This window comes from Mustela erminea, chromosome 1 (genome assembly GCF_009829155.1).
Source record: "Mustela erminea isolate mMusErm1 chromosome 1, mMusErm1.Pri, whole genome shotgun sequence".
Classification (NCBI taxonomy): Eukaryota; Metazoa; Chordata; class Mammalia; order Carnivora; family Mustelidae; genus Mustela; species Mustela erminea.
The window spans coordinates 117,618,115-117,637,595 of NC_045614.1; the positions used below are offsets into that span (position 1 = coordinate 117,618,115).

General features: G+C 35.7%; 1 long non-coding RNA gene across 1 annotated transcript in view; it reads right to left on the reverse strand.

Annotated features, from left to right (window-relative positions):
• LOC116588668 overlaps positions 1-15,567 on the reverse strand; it is a 61,970-nt gene extending 46,403 nt beyond the window's left edge. Inside the window, exons 1-2 of the long non-coding RNA XR_004285037.1 lie at positions 15,478-15,567; positions 12,221-12,327 (exon numbers count right to left, since the gene is read on the reverse strand). This is a non-coding gene — a long non-coding RNA (uncharacterized LOC116588668). The remainder of the gene's footprint in view (positions 1-12,220; positions 12,328-15,477) is intronic.
• Between the last annotated feature and the right edge of the window lie 3,914 nt (positions 15,568-19,481).

The following is a 19,481-nucleotide window of genomic DNA, read 5'->3' on the forward strand; positions in this document are numbered from 1 at the left end:
TAGCTTCGGCATGCAGTTATTCTGTGTAAAGTTATGGACATCTAACTATTTCATTTATGTCTTCTAGTATTGTCTACACAAGCATGTACATATTGGAATAATTATTTGTTTTGTAAGCCACTTAGACTCTGGGATTGTTTGTTACACAACATAATCTAGCAAAGCTAACACATGCAACTTAATTCCCTAGCACAATGTATGTGGAGCAAAGTTATGACTCAAGTCTCCAACTCTATCAGTCCTGTTCCACTTACATGCTAATAGTAGAATGTTGCTGATGCTTCTAGAATGTGAATGACAACATTCCTCATTTCTAGAACTGCTATAAGTGTATCTCTGGTTTTTACTATTGGCTAGATTGTTCCCACAGGAATCTTTACAGGGTGGGATGTCTTACGCTACCTTTCCCAACTTAATACAAAAGGCTTCCATATTCAAGGTACTAGTTACCTTGGTTCACAGTGATTCAATCCCACACTTCTCTATAAAACTCAAGAGAAGGAAGGTAATAGAAACCTAAAGTTTCCATTTCCTATGAACATAGGAAGGATAAAGAGATGGAAACAAGAGATGAAGAAAGACCCCTGAAAAGACAAAATTGGTACATTATGAGGCCTCCCTGGTTTATTCATCACAAACCCATTTTTTAAATGTAGCTTGTTACTGAAAATAAAGCCCCATTCAGAGAAGCTGAAAGAAATTCACACACTCTGGGGAACCAGATGGTCTTTTATTCATAAAATTTTATCACTTCAGGATATTATAAAAGTTTTAAATAAGTGGAGGCCATAAAATATACTGAATTTCAACCTGAAAGAAGATATTTTTTAAATGTCAATACATTAGCTACTGTGCACAATAGTCAATGAATATGGATAAGTTGTTTTGACTTGAAACTGCTAGAAAAAGGACATTGATTGTTTTTCTGGTTTAGAGAGTATTTCTTTTTCTCTTTAGTGGCAAGGCAAAGGACAGATGACTGAAATGGGTTGACTACAATTAAGAAATAAAAGAATAAAAATGACAGGTGGATTTATTACTTTCAGGTATTTAACATTTTTTAAACATTTGTTTTTGTATATGACATTCAACATGGTAATAGTGTTCTCATACTGTCTGAAAAGGAACAAAGTGGAGTGAAAACTATAAGAAAGCAAAGAACGAGGAGGGGGAAAGGGAGGATGGAGGGAGAGAAGAGAGCAGGTAGGATAGAAAGAAGGAAGGAAAGAGAAGGAAGGGAAAAGAGGAAAGGAGGGGGAAGGAGTAGACAAGAAAAGTCAGTAAGGAAGCAGGGCAGTTTTTTACCAAACAAGCTTATCCAAAGTCCTATGACAACTATCTTTTCCCATTATAAAGAGGTTGCTCCATAATGTACACAGTGACCAAACTGTGGAAAGAGCTTGAGATGTCCATTGACAGATGAAGAAATAAAGAAGATGTGGTATGTGTATGTATATATATATATACATACACATACCACATCTTATATATATCCATATATATATATAAATATATATATTTATATATATTTATATAAATATATATATTTATATATATATGGATATATATAATATATATATTTATATTAAATATATATATATATAAAAAATAACTCAGCCATCAGAAAGGATGAAAAGTTACCATTTTATATATATTTATATAAATATATATATTTATATATATATATGGATATATATAATATATATATTTATATTAAATATATATATATATAAAAAATAACTCAGCCATCAGAAAGGATGAAAAGTTACCATTTACATTGATGTGGACAAGACTGAATGGTATTATGCTGAGCGAAATAAGTCAATCAGCAAAAATAATTATTATACAGTTTCACTCATATGTGGAATATAAGAAATGACAGAGGATCATAGGAGAAGGGAGGGAAAACTGAATAGGAAGCCATCAGAGGAAGAAAAACCATGAGAGGCTCTTAACTCTAGGAAATAAATTGAGGGTTGCTGGATGGGTTGGGGGAGGCTAATTGGGTGATGGGCATTCAAAGTAAGATGTATTTTTCAAGTGTTTTGTTACCCAGCTGTCTATTATTACAGTTTTCCCAAAGGGGAACAATTTGTATACAAATGAGTTATCTATGATTTAATAAAAATGTATGCCACACATTTTTGTTTAAAAAGGCAAAAAAAAAAAAAAAAACTGGGTGGCTCAGTTAGTTAAGTGTCTGCCTTCAGCTCAGGTCATGATCTCAGGGTCCTGGGATCAAGTCCCACATCGGGCTCCCTGCTCAGTGTGTAGTCTGCTTCTCCCTCTACCCCTCCCTCCTATTCGTTTGCTTGTCCTCGCTCTCTCTCTCTCAAATAAGTTTTTTAAATCTGTTTTATTCTATGCAAAGACTCAATTCTTAACTCCAGGAATACTGGAATGTTTTCAGTTGGATCCACAGTATAAAGGAATGATATGGAGGCCTTTGGGTGTAGATTATTTAGAAGAAATAATAGAGTGTCTGCTTAGGCCATTTTCTCTCTTTAACTTCTGGCCCTCCAACATTAATCTCTCCCTGTCTTCTTGCTTTTCCACATCGTGGAGCTCCAATTATTGGTCAATGCAGTATGGGGGACAGATGACTTGTCTCTTTAGCTGATAGCTCTTAAGCATAAGTGGAACTGTACTCAAGGAAGTGGTATTAAAGAACCACACTTTAGAAGCTATAACTCCACATGGGTCTATAGAGATTGTGAGATCCTAGGCCTTGAGCCTGAGCCTAATGCCATAATGGAATGACACTTTTGGGTCATGGAAGGGAGTTAGTATATTTTGCATGTGGAGGAAACATAATTTATGACCATAGTGCAGACTGTGATATAGATGAAGGTAAATTCTTTGACACTCCTCCCATTGAGATGCAGAGATTGGGAATAAAGGGGCATCTGTATCTACTTCATTTGAATCTGGGCTGAACTGTGACCACTTTGACCAATAAAATGTGGTGGAACTGATGCTATGTCACCTCCAGAATTAGCCTTTATGACACCCAGCACTTTCTTCTTCCTTTTTGGGGGAGTCTTGAACCACTCTGCGAGAGATCTGATTACACTGAGGGGACTGTGGTGTGAAGAAGCCCACACTAGCCATGCGCAGAGGCTATGTCAAGAGTGAAAGAGATACCTGGCCAACCCTCAGTAATTTTAGTTCTCTGCTCCACAGACTCATGACATATGATATTTTTAACTTGTTGATTAAAGCCATTAAATTTGGGGGTAGTTTGTTTTATATTAATAGATAATTGAAACACTAGATGAAAGCATTTTTTTGCTCTTGTGTTGTTTTGCTTTCTACCTGCCTGGAATAGGGACACAAGGCTTACAGACCTAAGAAAGCTTTGGAGATTGTGAGAAAAAACAAACAAATACACACCTACCTATTAAAGATAGAAAGAGTTTGGGTCCTTGTTGACACTGTTGAGCCATCCATACCACCAGCCAGCTCTAGACTGGCTGTTTTGGAGAAAAATAACGCCCTATCTGCTCAAGCCAATATTATTTTGATGTTCTGTTACTTGCCACTGAATACATCCAAACCTGATACAACTATAAACAAATATCTGTTGATTGGTTGACTGACTCGCTTGTTTCCCATCTTTTCTAAAAGTTTACCTGCAACAGGATAGTCTCTTTGGGATTTATGGTTGGTATCTAAAGAGCACACTTAGTGCTTCTTTCAGAGACGCTCAGCTGTGGTCAATCTCCATTCATTGTTTGTTAGAAAAGTGGCAGGATTTTGTTGTTGTTGTTTTTGTTGTTTCTAAGTAACCCCTGAATCTTCAGTCCTAAGTGTGTGACTCTAAGAGATGGGATCATTCTACATTAAAATGCCTTCTATTTTAGCCTCAGTTTTAAATTAGAATGAGATCCCTCTGAAGTAGGTGGACATTTAGCAAGTTAGAAATACCTGATGCCCCTAACCTCTGGCTTTTAAGCTCTTATATTTTTGTATTTTTATTTCTCAGCAAAACATGAAAAAAGAAATCATAGAGAACAAAATAAAGACTCTACATGTGGTCATCTCTTCGAATTTTCAGATACTGGTGTCTGTCGCAAAACAATTAGGAAAAAAAAGTAGTAATCACATCAGTTATACAAGAGAACACCTGAGGACTGACTTACTAAAATCTGTGCCCTTTCCTTCATTCAAATCCTATGTAGGTGGGGGGCTGTTAGCAGAATGAGTTGTAAAAAATATTCTGGTTTCTTTTGCCTAAAATTTAATCTTTCACAGCATGAAGGAAGAGGGGGTTTTGAAGTGTAAGGGCAGACAGAGCACAAGAATTGTATTTGGCCAGCATGGGGTCAAACTTTTGGCTTTGTATTTTAGCAGGCTGTGTAATCTTGAGAAAGTCCTTTTAAACTCAGTTTCCTCTTCTGTCAGTGTCCATAATCAAGTCTCAGAAAGCAGGCTTGTTATGAAGACTGAATAAGGCAGTATATATATAAATATAAACATACTGTCTCTATATCTATTTATAGCTAGCCAGCTAACTAGATAAACAGACACACACTCTAGAACCTGGGACATAGAGAAGAAATGATAACCGCTGATTCTGCTATAAAAAGAAGTGATGTACTTAAAACTTAGCCCCCATGATTGCACCTACAATACTGTCTTTTTAAAACGAGTTTGGGAATTATCATAAATAAATTATTTACTTTAAAAACCAATGTTCTGCCTTAAAAATAAGATAATTATAAACCAATGAGAAATAAGGCTAAAACACTAAGATGTCTCTATTTGGTACATTTATATCTCAAATCTTCTAAATGGAAGTGTGGAAGATGTAAAACTAATGGGATGGAGTCAGGAGCCAAAACCCAAGAAAGAATTCTTGAGACGTCTGAATTCTTGAGATATCTTTGGTACAAAATGGTGGTTTATTAAAGCAGAGGCAAAAAGAGCTGTTGCCCTAGGGTTGTGAGGGGTGGCTCATTATATACTATAGGGATGGGGGTAGGTAAGGAAACAGGAGGTTTCAAAAGAATTTTCATATGCTAAAGAAGACCTAAAGATACCAGAGACCTTGCCATTGTCTAGTTAAGGTTGTTTTTCCCCTCTAGTAAGGTATTAACATTAAGATAGTTGGGAGATTCCTAGAAGAATGTCACAAAAGTCCTACCGGGGAGTGGGGTGGGGGGGAGGTTACAGGGTGTCAACTTCTGCCTTGTCCTCAGCTAGCCTTCTGTTCCCTCATTGGAACTACCCCTTCAGGAATATTGTATCAGGCAAAAGCTAAGAGCTGCCAACTGTGGAGTTGAAGATAAATTAACTAAGTGGCAAAATGAAATAAAGCAGCAAACCAAAAACTATGTACGGTACCTCATCAAATAAAACATGAAGAATATCTAGGGAATCTTAATGGCTAAAGTGATTTAGTAACCATTGTGAATTCTTTCGTTTCTCTAGTATATAGTCTGTGAATATTTGTACTTTCTATTTTATGAAAAGTAGCACATCCTCTTGACCTATACTTTTCCATGGAGTAGTATCAACTGTAGATCATACATTTAATAATAGACTGCAAGAGACCCTCTAAGAAGACTTTTTGTTCTATAACTTAGTATTTATTTGAACCTGTTCACCTATATGATAAGCTAAAGATCTTCTACTTAGTTCAGAGAAAATTCTATGTAGTTCATAGAAATTACCTTTCAAAGATAGCCCACTCCTGTTAAATGATCTTGTAAGACCTAATAATGTGCTTTAGAACCCAAGTCTGCATCACAGTATCACAGCTGGAACATTTGCCTCTTACAGTGACAAGTTCTGCTTATGTATGACTTTTAGAAAAAGGAGATGGGGTGGGAGGGAACTTCATTCCTCATGTTTTCCAAGAGTAGAAAAATGAGCCACAAGTAGGACACTTTCAAGATAATTGTCTTTTTTCATTAGTTTAAAGTGATTTTTGAGAGATTATCTTTATAAATGACAGTTGACAAAAAGCACAATAATTTGCACATATTAGACATGAACTGTATAAAATTCCTTTTGGAAGAAAGGTTTTTATATATGAAAATGTAGGCAAAAATGCACTTAAAATATGAGAGTTCACTGATTGATTCCTCCTTATTTTGCAGGGTTGAAAGGCTTTATGTAGCTACATTATTTGTAAGTGATTTTTGTAATGGTATATCAGCTTAAGTAAAGATGCTTCAAGAGAAGTCTTTTAGTGGAGCATGAACATCTTTGCCAGCATCATTTGAAATCATTACAGTACACAATTACAGGAATCCAAAAGTAACAGAACACCCTATGGAAACTCAAAGGAAAACAAACCATCAAAATTGGTTTGATTTCTACTCTTGGATACCTCATTTATGTAACAGTCAAGGAAAAGAGAGCAGGTTTTCCTCCTTTATAGAGATCTTCAAGCCTTCAAATGTCACTTAAAAAAGAAAAAAATAATAATAAAAAATTAAAAACAGAAAAAAGAAAACCCCTGTATTGAACATGTGCTATGTGCGGTCTGTTGTAGACGAAGTTGGAAAAATAAAGGAAACCATCCTTGACCTTGAAAGCTACCAGTTTTATGAAAGGTGCAGTTTGCTCTTGCTTTCCCTGGGTAGAAGCAACAATAGCAAACAATTATTTACAGTTTTCTGTTTCATGAGCCTATCAAATCTCTAATTCAGAACAAAGAAAATAATAAAGACATCCTGGAGTGAAAATTTTCAAACCTTCAAACTATAGCCCAGCATCAGCCTCTCCCCATCTTCAAGGAACCTTTAGAACATGGTAGGAGAGTAGAGATTTGGCCCCTGTCAAATGGCCCCCGAGTCATTCTTCAGCAGTTGTCTTTCAGAGCCTGTGCTCCTTTCCAACTCAGTGTCAGAAACTCTTGGACCATGGATAACTGGCCATATTCATGGGATCAACTGCAGTTATTATAGCTCTAACTTAAGTTTAAAAAAGTGTTTCAAATAAGACTATGCCTAAGACTCATTCCCAGTCAACTAACTCAGAATCTCTGGAGTGGGCGGTCAGCATGGGTAGGTTCTTAAAACTGCTCAGGTGTTTCCAGTGTGCATCCTGGCTTGTGAAGGACCACCTACAAGAACTCCAACAGAGGGTAGGCCAGAGTGTGTATGTGACAGTCCTGGTGAATTTTGGAATTATAGGCCTGGCACAAGAATCCCAGATGGGTTTGACACTTAGAATTTGGATTTAGGATTTCATTCTCTTTGAAACCTGTTCACCAGTGCTTTGTTCTGCCCCATTTATTCCACTTATAGTACTGTTTTTCAGAGTATAATTTTTGCCCAGAATAATTACTCAACAGTGCAGACATACCTACATGATCCTCATGGACAATATTTTTTTAAATGATACAGCTTAAATTTATATTCAAGAAGAGAAACAATTTTCCTAAATTTGACAAAATCTGTGGAAATTGTTCTACAAAAGGAGAGAGATCAACATACATTATTATGCAGAGTTGCACAGATACCTAAAAAAAAGGAAGGAGGCACATTGTAGAGTCCTGCCAAACAACAGAATCATCCTGATGGCAACTGTGAGTCACACACAAATAGAAGCTTTAAAAGTTTCTATTTTGCTTCATGAGGATGAAGTTTCATGAGGATGAGCCCTACCCCCTCCAATCTCTGTAGGTAGTAAAGGAATATTAGCAGTATTTTTATTTTTTCTGTCCATAACCCTTCAGGGATAGAGGTAAACTGGGTACTGCTATGCAAATCACATTACTACATTTGTACCTTCTAATACAGATTATGGAGATCAACCTCAAATATCCACAAAATGGTAGAATACAAAGGGTGAAAAGAGGTAGCTTCTCCCTGTGTTCAGATGAGAATCTATTAGCAGCACCCTTTATGTTCATCAGGTCTTCAAGGAAGAAGTCAGGGGTATTTTAGTACTTTTAACAAAAGAATCCACATAATATAATGTAGTGGTTTACTTTACATAAGACCTTTGAAGACTTCATTTACAGGAACTGGCTAAAATTAACGCAAGTCTGAAGAGTTCACCAATAGCTTAAGTGAACAAATAAGATTGCTCATAGCAATAAATTGTGCAATATTTGTGGCTATTGCAAACCTCACAACTAAATATTTCTTCTCTAAAGAGATTTTTTTAAAACTATATAAACAGTTGAATATCACAGAGTTTCTTGTTCTTCCTCTGACTATGGAAAAAATAGAAACTGTGATCATGATAACAAGAAACAAGATGAATAGAAATTATATAAAACATTTGTCCCGAGTATCTAGTCTCTATCTCTTCATTTATTGTACTTTTATGGTTCCTAGAATGTTAATATTTGTTATCCTTTCCTTCTTTATCTTACTATAAAGGACAGTAAAGAGCACAGTTTTAGAATTTTCAAAGAGTTATTTTTTTTTGTCAACAAGATTATTTTCTCTAAGGGTTTCTCATCAAATGCCATTTATGATCTATAAGTTATTTAGTTTTAACCAAGACTAATTTCAGTTTTGAGGCTTATGATTTTTACTCCAAAACAGAAGATTATTGAATAGCAGCTAGGTAAAAGTAAAGTATCTACAGTGGCTAACAGCAAATGTGAAATATTCCTCAGGTGGAAATTTTAAATTGTCTCTTGGACAGCTATCTTTTGGACAATTCTGGTGTTAATCTATAACAAAATGGGAAAAATAAAACTAAGCAGTGTTTTTACTGAAGAATTTCTCAGAGCTTTCCGTATGGTTATGTGCACTATGGATCTTTGATAGTAAAATGTACTACATAGCCCTTCTCAAACTTACCTGATTAAAAATACTTTTTTTTTTTTTTTTTTAGAAAATTTTCCTTGAGTAGTTTTATGGATAGCAAACATAGAGAAATCTTGGATTACCTTGCTATTCAAATGTGGTCAGTAGACCAGTAGATTGAAAGGCTGAATCTCAGGCACCACCCAGACCTACTGAACTAGCATCTGCAAGATTCCCAGAATGATGATATTTTGCATATCCAACTTTGAGAACCCTTGAGTTAGAGCATAATTCTGTGTCCAAAGTAAAAAATACTTATATTTAGATAAGCATACTGCATAGTCATCTTTCTACAATGTAAGTGAAGGAGATGAGAATATGCCAGCCCATAATATGCCAACTTAACATAAGGATTATTTTTAGCTGAAGGCAACTGAAAATCAACAGATGCCCTCCCCTTATGTTCCTAAAAGCAGGGCATAAATTTTCCTTTGAAGGGGTGCCCACCTCCCGGACTAGGTAGAGAAGAGACACTCTTATCATCTAAGATGGAGAGTAGGCACCAAGATGAGTTTGTATAAACAGACCTTACTAAAAGTTTTCTTAGTCATTTCCCCATAACTTTGATGACCCCAGCCCTCTTATCCTTGTTATAAGGGTCTATAAGCCCAGAGCCTAACTATTTCTTTGAGTTTTACTTCTGTGTAAACTCTTATGCACATCACTATTAACAAAAATTATGTGCTTTTTATCCTATTATTCTGTCTATTGTTAGTTTAATTTGCATGCCCTCCAGCTACTATTGAATATAAGAGAGTAGAGGAAAAGTTTTTCCTACCCAACATAAACAGGAATTATTTTGTACCTATCTATCCCAAGCACCCCAAACAGTATCTATGGAACATCACAGGTTTTCATTAAATGTCTGTGGATGTAATGGCTTATTATTCTATCCAACTGATTAATTATGCATTATATATTCCTCATAATATTTAATCTTAATGGAACACCATCAAGATATGAAGTCTTGAGGGACTGGATGTAGATTTAAGAAGATATGGTGGTCTTTACAGGAGGCATCACTACAAAATAACTTTCAGCCTCCCAGATAGACTTAAATTTATTGCATACATTATTAAGGATTTTTTTAAAACTTGGCTGTGGGAAAATAATAAATATAGATCATATAGGTCATGAAAGTGAGATTTCCTTTAAGTGTTTTATCATTCTAATACTTAGAGTGACTGTATTTCAGCAACTTGTCTTCAAGTTCTTCAAGATCAATTTCTTTTTACTCCATGAGGTAGTCTTTCTGAAATGATTTCTTTGGTGTATGACCTTCATTCTGGGTCTCTTTCTTTCATTCTTCTTCAATTCTAAGAATTACCTTTCTATAGATTGAAAACCTTAAACTGCCACATGATTTCTAACATGAATGTTAAGCTCCTGATCTCTACCAATTGAGATAATGTATTTAACTCTTATTAAAAGTAATTATGGAACAGCTTTGATGTGAAATTACAAAATATAAACATATTTTCTGATTTAATGTGGAGCTGTCATATCTAAAAATACTGTAAAAGCATAATTCAAGATAAATGTGTAGTTAATGAAATCAAGGGCATCTTTATCTACTAATAAATGTGTTACTGCTTATATAGGGTTTGAGACATAATGAAGAACATCCTTCTCTCTACTAAAACCACAAAATAGTTTACCTTTTAATATTAATACACACTTAAACTTGGTTAATAGTAACTCCGTAAGAAATCCAATCCTTCACCTCTGGCCTTGCATTTTCTTCTGTTTCTGCCTCTTGTAGCTAATCCCTCCATACCCTGTGCTATAACCCACAGGACTGCTTGACATTCCTCAGCATTTCATTCATGTGGACCTACACTCAAGCCATTCCCTGAAATATGCTCTGCTCATATACAGTGAATTCACACAAAGTATAAACCTTTCAGAGCATAGCTAAACTATTAGTTCTAGAAAGACTTCCCTAACTTAGGCTGAACTCCACTGTACTGGGTATTATTTCTCTTCCAGATGAACCACTAAGATGGAGAAATATTATTCTGTTTGGGAATGTCTTGGTTCCATATCTCACTACATATTCCCAATTAGGTCTTGCTAGATTATGAGCTGCTCAGGGATGGGTGTCATCATTTTATCTGTATATTTCTAGTATGTAGCATCACAGACTCATTCATTCATCCAATAAGCATTCTAAAGAACTTTTTAAAATTGACAGACCAGTAAATAAATGAACAATTTGACACAAAAAGTATGCAAGCAGTGCAACTCTTCTAAGCAAGTCATATCCAAATCCAATTTAGTATGTCATTCCTTTCTTAATTCAGTCTTCACTTTACATAATATTGTTATAACAGTTACCACAATTTATCAAGATTCCACCACGAAGCAAGTACTGTGCTAGGTTCTTTTATACAGAGAGACAAGCACCTTTCTCAGAAGTACTTATGGCCTTCTCAAATTCAAAAAAATAATTTCCTTGGCAGCTTGTGTCTTTCAAGAAATTGGTCCATTTCATCTAAATTTTTGAATTTATGAGCTTAAGTATTCCTACTTGAGCAGATATTTGTGCATGTTCATGCACAAATAGGATATTTATTCACAACAGTCAAAAGTGAAATAAGCTAGACACAAAAGGGCAAATACTATATGATTCCACTTACATGAGGTACCCAAAGTAGTCAAATTAAGAAAGACAGAAAGTGTAATAGTGGGACTTAGAATAGAATTATTTTTACCTGTTAGATTTGCAAAAATTTCAAATAATATCCAGGAAATATAAATAAATAATGTGCAGGAAATATAAATTGGTACAAAATTTTTGAAGGGCAATGGTAAGTTTGATCAGCATTTAAAGCTGGCATATCCTATGACCGAACAATTATTTATGAGAATTCATCTGACATATATTAAAAAAAGATGCTTACTAAAATCTGATTGTAATAATAAACTATTGAAAACCAAACAATTATCAATAGAGAAATTCTTAAATTATCAGTTGTTAATACTGTGGAATACCATGCAACAGTTAAAAACAATGAACTAAGTGCGTATGTACTATCATAGAAATCTCATAGATGTAGTAAGTTAAAAAAAAAGAAAAAATTGCAGGAAAACATCTATAGTATGATCTCATTCCTATAAAAAAATTACAATAAAATTACAGAAAAGCCATATCTGATTTGTTTCTGAGTGGTCATACAGGGAGACTTTTTTTCTAGACATGATTTTTTTTCCAAGAATGTATTCATATATCGTACATATATTTTATTTTTAGAATACATGGAATACAAACACTTGTGTATTTTTAGAAGTAAAATTTTAAATAGGAAAACAGAGAAGATTCAGAGGCTTTGAAACTCAGAGGTTCTAAAAGCTCAAAATATTCATTTTAGAATCAAGAAAGGCCTGAATTAAGACTCCAGTAAAACTCTGGAGTGGAGGATCTGTCCATAGTCTTTCCTTACCTCAAAATAGGAGATGTTTCCCAGGGCTTTTGTGGACTTCTATTTCCTGTTCTTTTCTCCCTTTCTCCCTGGTTGTCCTCAGAGCACTGGTCAAGAATGAGATAGTCCTGAGAAGGAATAAGTGCAAAGCAATGAAAATCTCCCACAATCCCTCCTGATCCAAATTTTTGCCCAGTCTTCACCAAGCTCTACTTACTTAGTGTTGGAGCCCAATGGCTCTTAACATGGCAGCCCCACAATCAGCAGCCATACCATACCAGGGGAAGACCCCAGCAACCTGAGACACACTCTGTTTCTTACATATATAAAACTCATTGCATGTCCCCCAAGGAGACTCTCAATTGTATATATACTTTTTTAAGCTACTCTTCTGTTTTAATAAGTTTTCCTGCCAATGACTCTTTATCAGGAACAGTAAAGGTGATATATCATTTAAGTTGATGGGTAGTTCTGCTTATCAGTGGCCAGGAACTATGGCCCAGAAACTGTACAAAGGCATGTGTATGCATTGCTCAATTTAGCTTCCTAAGTTTATTATGAAATAAGAGTTATTAATAGCCTCATTTTATAAGTGAGTTAACAAATAGGAGCTTAAAGGTATTGAGTAATTGTCCAAATTCACTTGATTAGTGAGTTGTCAAGTTAAGATTTAATCTCAAATTCAAACCCAGTCAGTCCAATCCTTAACCCTGGAGACTTAACTACTACATAAGGCTTAATATGGGCTCAACAAGGAAACATTATTACTCCCCAAAATGCAATGTATGGCTTACAACTTTTTAATGTAAGCTGTTTGCTTACTTCTGAGAATATTTACATAACCAGATTTATACGAAATATCAGGATGATGTCCAAAAAAAATGTGTGGACTTGACAGATTTCATTCTTTTTGTTTGTTTGTTTTTAAAGATTTTATTTATTTGAGAGGAAGAGAGAGCACAAGTGGGGGAAAGTCCTAGAGGGAGAGACAGAGAATCCTCAAGTTGACTCTTCACTGAGCACAGAGGCCAGTACAGGCTCAATCCCAGGACCCTCAGATCATAACCTCAGATGAAACCAAGAGTCAGCAGCTTAATCAGCTTGAGATACTCAGGCACTAACTGACCAATCTCATTCTTAAAATATCTGACAACAAGACCATGTCATCTTTTCCATTTTATAGGTAACACCAGCCAACAGGTTTAAAGTCAACTGAGTGTACATCCATTCAGGATTCATTATGCTGGAAAACTTCCCTCTTATATCCATCAGTGAGAATAAATTCTTCCCTAAGGAGCCCTCAAAAAAGTCTGTGTCAAAAAATGGGCTTCAAAGTTTATTCAGATTTTAAACACCTTAAAAGTTAGGGTACATAACCCTTCCCTATCTCCAATATAGGATCTGCCATGCACCTTTCTAGACTCCTATCAGAAAAGCATACTCCTTTACATTCATTCCAGGCTGGAGATCTGACAGAAGCAAAGAAATGCTTTAACTGAGACTCAGTACAAGAGAGAATTCAGATCTGGTGCCCAGATATCTTCTCCCTACACCTCCAACCACGTAAAACAAGAATTTAATGAGCAGAGGAAGCTGGAATAAATGAGAGAAGCCTCCAAATTTTAATGACTTAATACTTTTACTTCAGAACCCATAAACAACTCTTACCATCTGGCCTCATTTTATTTTTTATCACACCGGAGGGAATCTCAGCCTACTACATGATTTTAAAAAAAAAAGAAGAAGAAGAATCAAATTCCTCCTTTCTCCCCAACCCCCACTTCCAGCTCTGAGCACAGAGTTTTGCAAAGCAAATCTTTGTTATTATTCTTACAGAGAAAGAAATCTGGCATGGATGAAAAAGAACTCAGAGTAATACAAGCACAAAAGGTATTTTGTTTCTTTCAAATCAGTGTAATTTATACAGCTGTATATAAGAGCAAAGCTGTTTGAGGGAAGCAGATGTGAACAGGGACTTTTGGGTTTTGGCACCATGTCCCTCAGAGCTGTTCTCCATCTACCTTTAGTGTCTCCGTTCAAACAACCAGGAAAAAAAAAATAAAGAGAGTAAAGAGAACCCTGAATACAAAGAAGCAAATTAATTAGACAATAAGTAGAGTCACTCTGTATTTCTTTCAGAAGCTGCCTCACCTTAAAAATATCTTTTAAGATAAACGAGTAGTATAGAAGTTATAAGTTTAAAGAAAGCAAGTCATCTCAAGTTTTATAAAGTTCATCTCTTTGTACATGACTCTGACACAGATTAGAATTTTCAGACAGGGCTAATCCTACCCAGAGGTGAATTTGACATATAGTTTCATACTCTAGAGAAAACAAACAAACAAAAGGGTTGAATCTGTTGAGTGAATGAATAAGTTAAAAATGTCTTTCCACCATTATTGCTTATGTTCAAATTGAGTAATATTTGACAATACAGTTTGGGCTTTGCAGACCAAAGTTCATTTTGCTTTCTTCTATATGATCAATGTATCTTTTTATTGACCTAAAATCAATTTAACCATGTATAAAGGAAGTAGCCCTATTGATTCCCCAACTCTCTGTCTATGACTTAATATCTCTAAAGAGGACCTACCTGGTATGGGAGCATAAAAAATAGCTAACACTCATTGAGTACTGTACATAGGCCAGGCAGAGAGTAAAAAGCATTCTCTATATGTTACTTCATTTAATCCCCACAATAGCCCAAATGAAGATCTTATTACTATTATTATTATTATTATTATTATTTACACATGAAGGATCTGAGCTTCAAAAATGTTAAGTAAGTTGAGTTTCCACAGCCGCAGTGCCAGAGTTTGAAAGCCCAAGTCTGCCATTTGAAACTGTGCTCTTAATTACAATATATTATATTAGAAGGAGTATAGGCTTTGGACATCCAGACCCCAGAGCCAATCCCAGCTTAATTATTTACTAGCTGTGTGACATCAGGATAATTGCTTCACTACTCTTAATTGTAAATATAACAACAAGACATCTCAAAGGATTATTGGGAAGTCTATAAAACATTTAGCATAGACCCTGATTCATAAAGGATTCAAATGCATTGAGCTATTGTTTTAGTTGTTATTAATAATATTAAAGAGCCCAATAATAGTAAAGAGTAAAGCCCAATAATAGTAAAGAGTAAAGAGCCTATTCCATTCTGGTAGCTTGCTGACAATTCAGAACATGTGATTCTATGGCTTCCCTCTCAGGTCTGTCCGTTAAAAGTCAGTGAATTTTTAAAGAACATTTTGATAATAAATAGGTCAAATTACCTTTCTACCTTTCCAAAAGAAAAAAAAATTCAACCGAGTACCTTCCCACTTTCATTCCTAAGGAGTAATATAAAATCTGCCATATCAGCAGAGATTGTGTTATTCTAGAATGTTTTCTCCTAAAACTTGGTGGAATGCACTATTCTCTTAGAATTCCATTTCCCTTCGCTTTTGAGAACACAAAGGCAATAGCATAGTGTCAGCCACTGCAGAGCTGCAGAAATCTTTTTTTATTTCTATTTTGTGCGTGAAAATTAAATTTAATTATTCTTCAACATGTCAAAGGCACTCATCAAGTTAGGCTGGTTTATGCTGAGCAGAAACTGTGAATAAGATTTAATTTGGAAATACTTGTTTCCCAAAATCTTCCTGAACTCTGAGGAAGAATTACTATTTGTGGCAATACATACGGAAAACCTACTGTGCTGACTAAGAAATGCCTTTTGAGGTGGAAAAGCTGTGAAATGCACTACACCTATTAATTCCATTGCATAGTAAATCTTTCACTGAGAAGTTATGCGCTATAAAGCTTTGTCCCTAGGAGCCAACCCCCAGGAAGTTATGATTGCATTAAAGGAGGCAGTAGGGATTTACAAAACATATCAACCTTATAGAATTTGAATCCTTTCAAAAGAAAAAAAGATTGCTGACAGGCAAAATGTGGTCATCATGCATTTTGGGGCTGTTTTGAAACTGTTGCATAAAATATTGGAAGAAAATATATACCCAGGTTATAGTAAGTTGTTTTGAGCCTAAGACACTTAGGTGGACAAAAAAAAAAAGTGACTGAGGAAAGAAAGAAAGGGAATATGGGAGCAGGAGATATGCTGGTAGTTAAGCCCACACAGACTTTGCTGTTGGGTAGCTTTGAATCTAACTCTTAGACCTACAGTTTATTATATATCTTTGAGTAAGTTAATAACCCGTCCTAAGCTGTAGTTTCCTCATCTGTAAAATGAGACAATGATACTGTTGGATGGTCATGAGGATTAAATGAGATAAAATATGAAAATTTCTCCTAGGTAAGAGGTCAATAAATGGCAGCTCTCTTATTTCTTGGTTTGGTTGTTGCATTGTTTGTGGAATGAATGAAAGTGGTAAGGAAGCAGTATCTAGAAATTATTTCAATGAGGACAAATGTGATTCTGATGGGTCAGGCAGAGAATGTCTGGGAAATGAGGAATAGACATCAGTTTCAAACACATAAAATTCCAGGTGCGTATAGGACCACAGAACTGGAACACACATTTCTTTAGTCTTTGAGAAGAAAGTTATTATCAGGAGTTAGATAAAGCAGATCCTTAAATCAGCCAAATGCTTTTAACAAGGAGAAGAAATCCAGTAGATCTATCTGCTATTGTCTAATCAGTATTTGAAAAAAATGGAGGAATTGCATAGAAGTCAGGGTTCTTTAGAAAAAAGTCATGGGAACTGAGAAGTCCCATGATCAGACATCTGCAATCTAATGAACCAAGAAGGCTGGTTTGTCCAGTCTGAGTCTAAAATTCTGAAAACCAGGAGAATCGATGGTGCAGGTTCTAGACCAAGTCTGAAGGCCTGAGAACTGAAGAGCCAATGGTGTAAATTCCCATCTAAGTATGAGGGCCTGTGAACCAGGGTCCCCAGAGATCTGAAGGCAGGAGGAGGTTGATGCCCCTCCCAACTCAGTCAGGCAGAAAGAGAATTTTCCCCTTCCTTCACAGTTCGTTCTCTTTTGTCCTCATTGGATTACGTGATGCCTACCCATACTGGGGAGGGCAATCTACTTTACTCAGTCTACAGATTCAAATCCTATTCTCTTCCAGAAACACCCTCACATTTATATGCAGAAATAATGTTTAACCAAATATCTGGGCACCTGTGACCCAATCAAGGTGACACATAAAATTAACATTTTTCAGATTGTATGTGGAATCCAGAGGAGCAGTGGGCTCCTGGATGGCTCAGTCAGTTAAGTATCTGACTCTTGATTTCAGCTCAGTTCATGATCTCAGGGTCGTGAGAACCAGGTGAGACAGGCTCTGCATCCAGCACGGAGACTGCTTCAGATTCTCCTCCTCTGCCCCTCCCCCTTTCTTTCTCTCTAAAATAAAAGTAAATAAATAAAATATTAAAAAAAAAAAAAGAATCCAGGGGAATTGTGACTGGTGACAGAGTTAGCAGAGTCCACATTTCATGAACAGATACCAGGAAAAGGGAATTTGACTTTTCTAAGTACTTCTATGGTTGTAGTAATAGGTACTATCAATAACATTGTTTATATAATTAATTTCTTCACCATAAGCAAAATTAAATTAATATCTAATATCTTAGGTATGCAGCCCTATGAAATGTGTAAGGCTAATCACGTTATCCTCAACTTACAGATGAGGAAAACAAAGCTAGGAAAGGTAAATGGTTTGCAAAAGCTCATTCATCTAAAAGTAGGAAAACACAAAAAGCATAAAAATTCATCTGACTCAGCTCAGCATCCTCAACATCATACTACACTGCCTATTATTATTCCTAAATTTTTTAAATTAATAAATTTTAGAACAGTATGTTCTTTTTATATGACCTCCATCTATCATAAAACAAATTTTCAAATAGCAGTTTAAAAATATCCTATTTCAGGGCTTCTGGGTGGCTCAGTCATTAAGCATCTGCCTTTGGTCAGGTCAGGATCCCTGGGTCCTGAGATTGAGTCCCCCTGCTCAGCAAGGGACCTACTTCTCCCTCTCCCACTCCCCCTGCTTGTGTTCCCTCTTTCGCTGTGTCTTTCTGTCAAATAAATAAAATCTTTCAAAAAATTAATTAAAAAAATCCCATTTATACCAAAGTTTATCTTTGGGACATGAGTTACTTTGGTGCAATCCTACCAATACATTTCTTGATACTTGTCTAATGAGGTTAGAATTTCCCATAAACAACATACCAAATTCTTGATACCTAAAGTAATTACATGCCATGTCAATGGCATATAATTCTTAATTACATACCATGTCAATGGCATGTAATTCTTACCACTGCTGCTCCTACTTCAATTCACAAATTTGCAGGGACAGAAAATAGTCAACCATGTTACTAGACTTTGAAGATAAAATTATGAAGTGCCAGAGGAAGTGACAGGTTATGAATGGGTATCATTTATTCACATATCAGGCTAATATCTACAGCCTACACAAATTCTGGCAGCAGTTTCTTTTTTTTTTTTTTTAAAGATTTTATTTATTTAACAGACAGAGATCACAGGTAGGTAAAGAGAAAGAGGAGGAAGCAGGCTCCCTGCAGAGCAGAGAGCCCGATGCGGGGCTCTATCCCAGGACCCTGGGATCACGACCCGAGCCGAAGGCAGAGGCTTTAACCCACTGAGCCACCCAGGCGCCCCTGGCAGCAATTTCTTAAGACCATTTAGTGACAATAACATCCAGATTTTGGGTCTGTATTTCTGATTGCTGAAATGTAGCAGAGAGATTAAGAACACAGATGTGGGGCACCTGAGTGCTCAGTCAGTTAAGCGTCTGCCTTTAGCTCAGGTCATAATCCCAGGTTCCTGGAATTGAGCCCCACATTGGGCTCTCTGCTCAGCATGGAGTCTGCTTCTCCCTCTCCCTCTGAACCTCCCCCAGCTCATGCTGTCTCTCTTGCTCACTGTCTCTCAAATAAATAAATAAAAAATCTTAAAAAAAAAAAAAGAACACATAGCCATACACACACACACACACACACACACACACAATTATAATTAGTTTTGGCAGCTATCATATCGTCTCTATAAAGAAAGAGTAGCAGTTGATTATAAATATAGATATAGGTTAGTAATGTGGTTATTTTTGTTCAGAAAAGTTCATGCTGGTGAAATAATTTTTAGTTGAAAATCTTTAAAAATTGTTTTTTATATTTAGAAGACTTAGGTGTTTCATATACACTTACTACTTACTATGTTAATTCATTTTCTATCTTCCACAGCTTTTAAATTGGACCATTTTATCAACTTGAGTGAAAATAAAAAGCAAAAACACTAT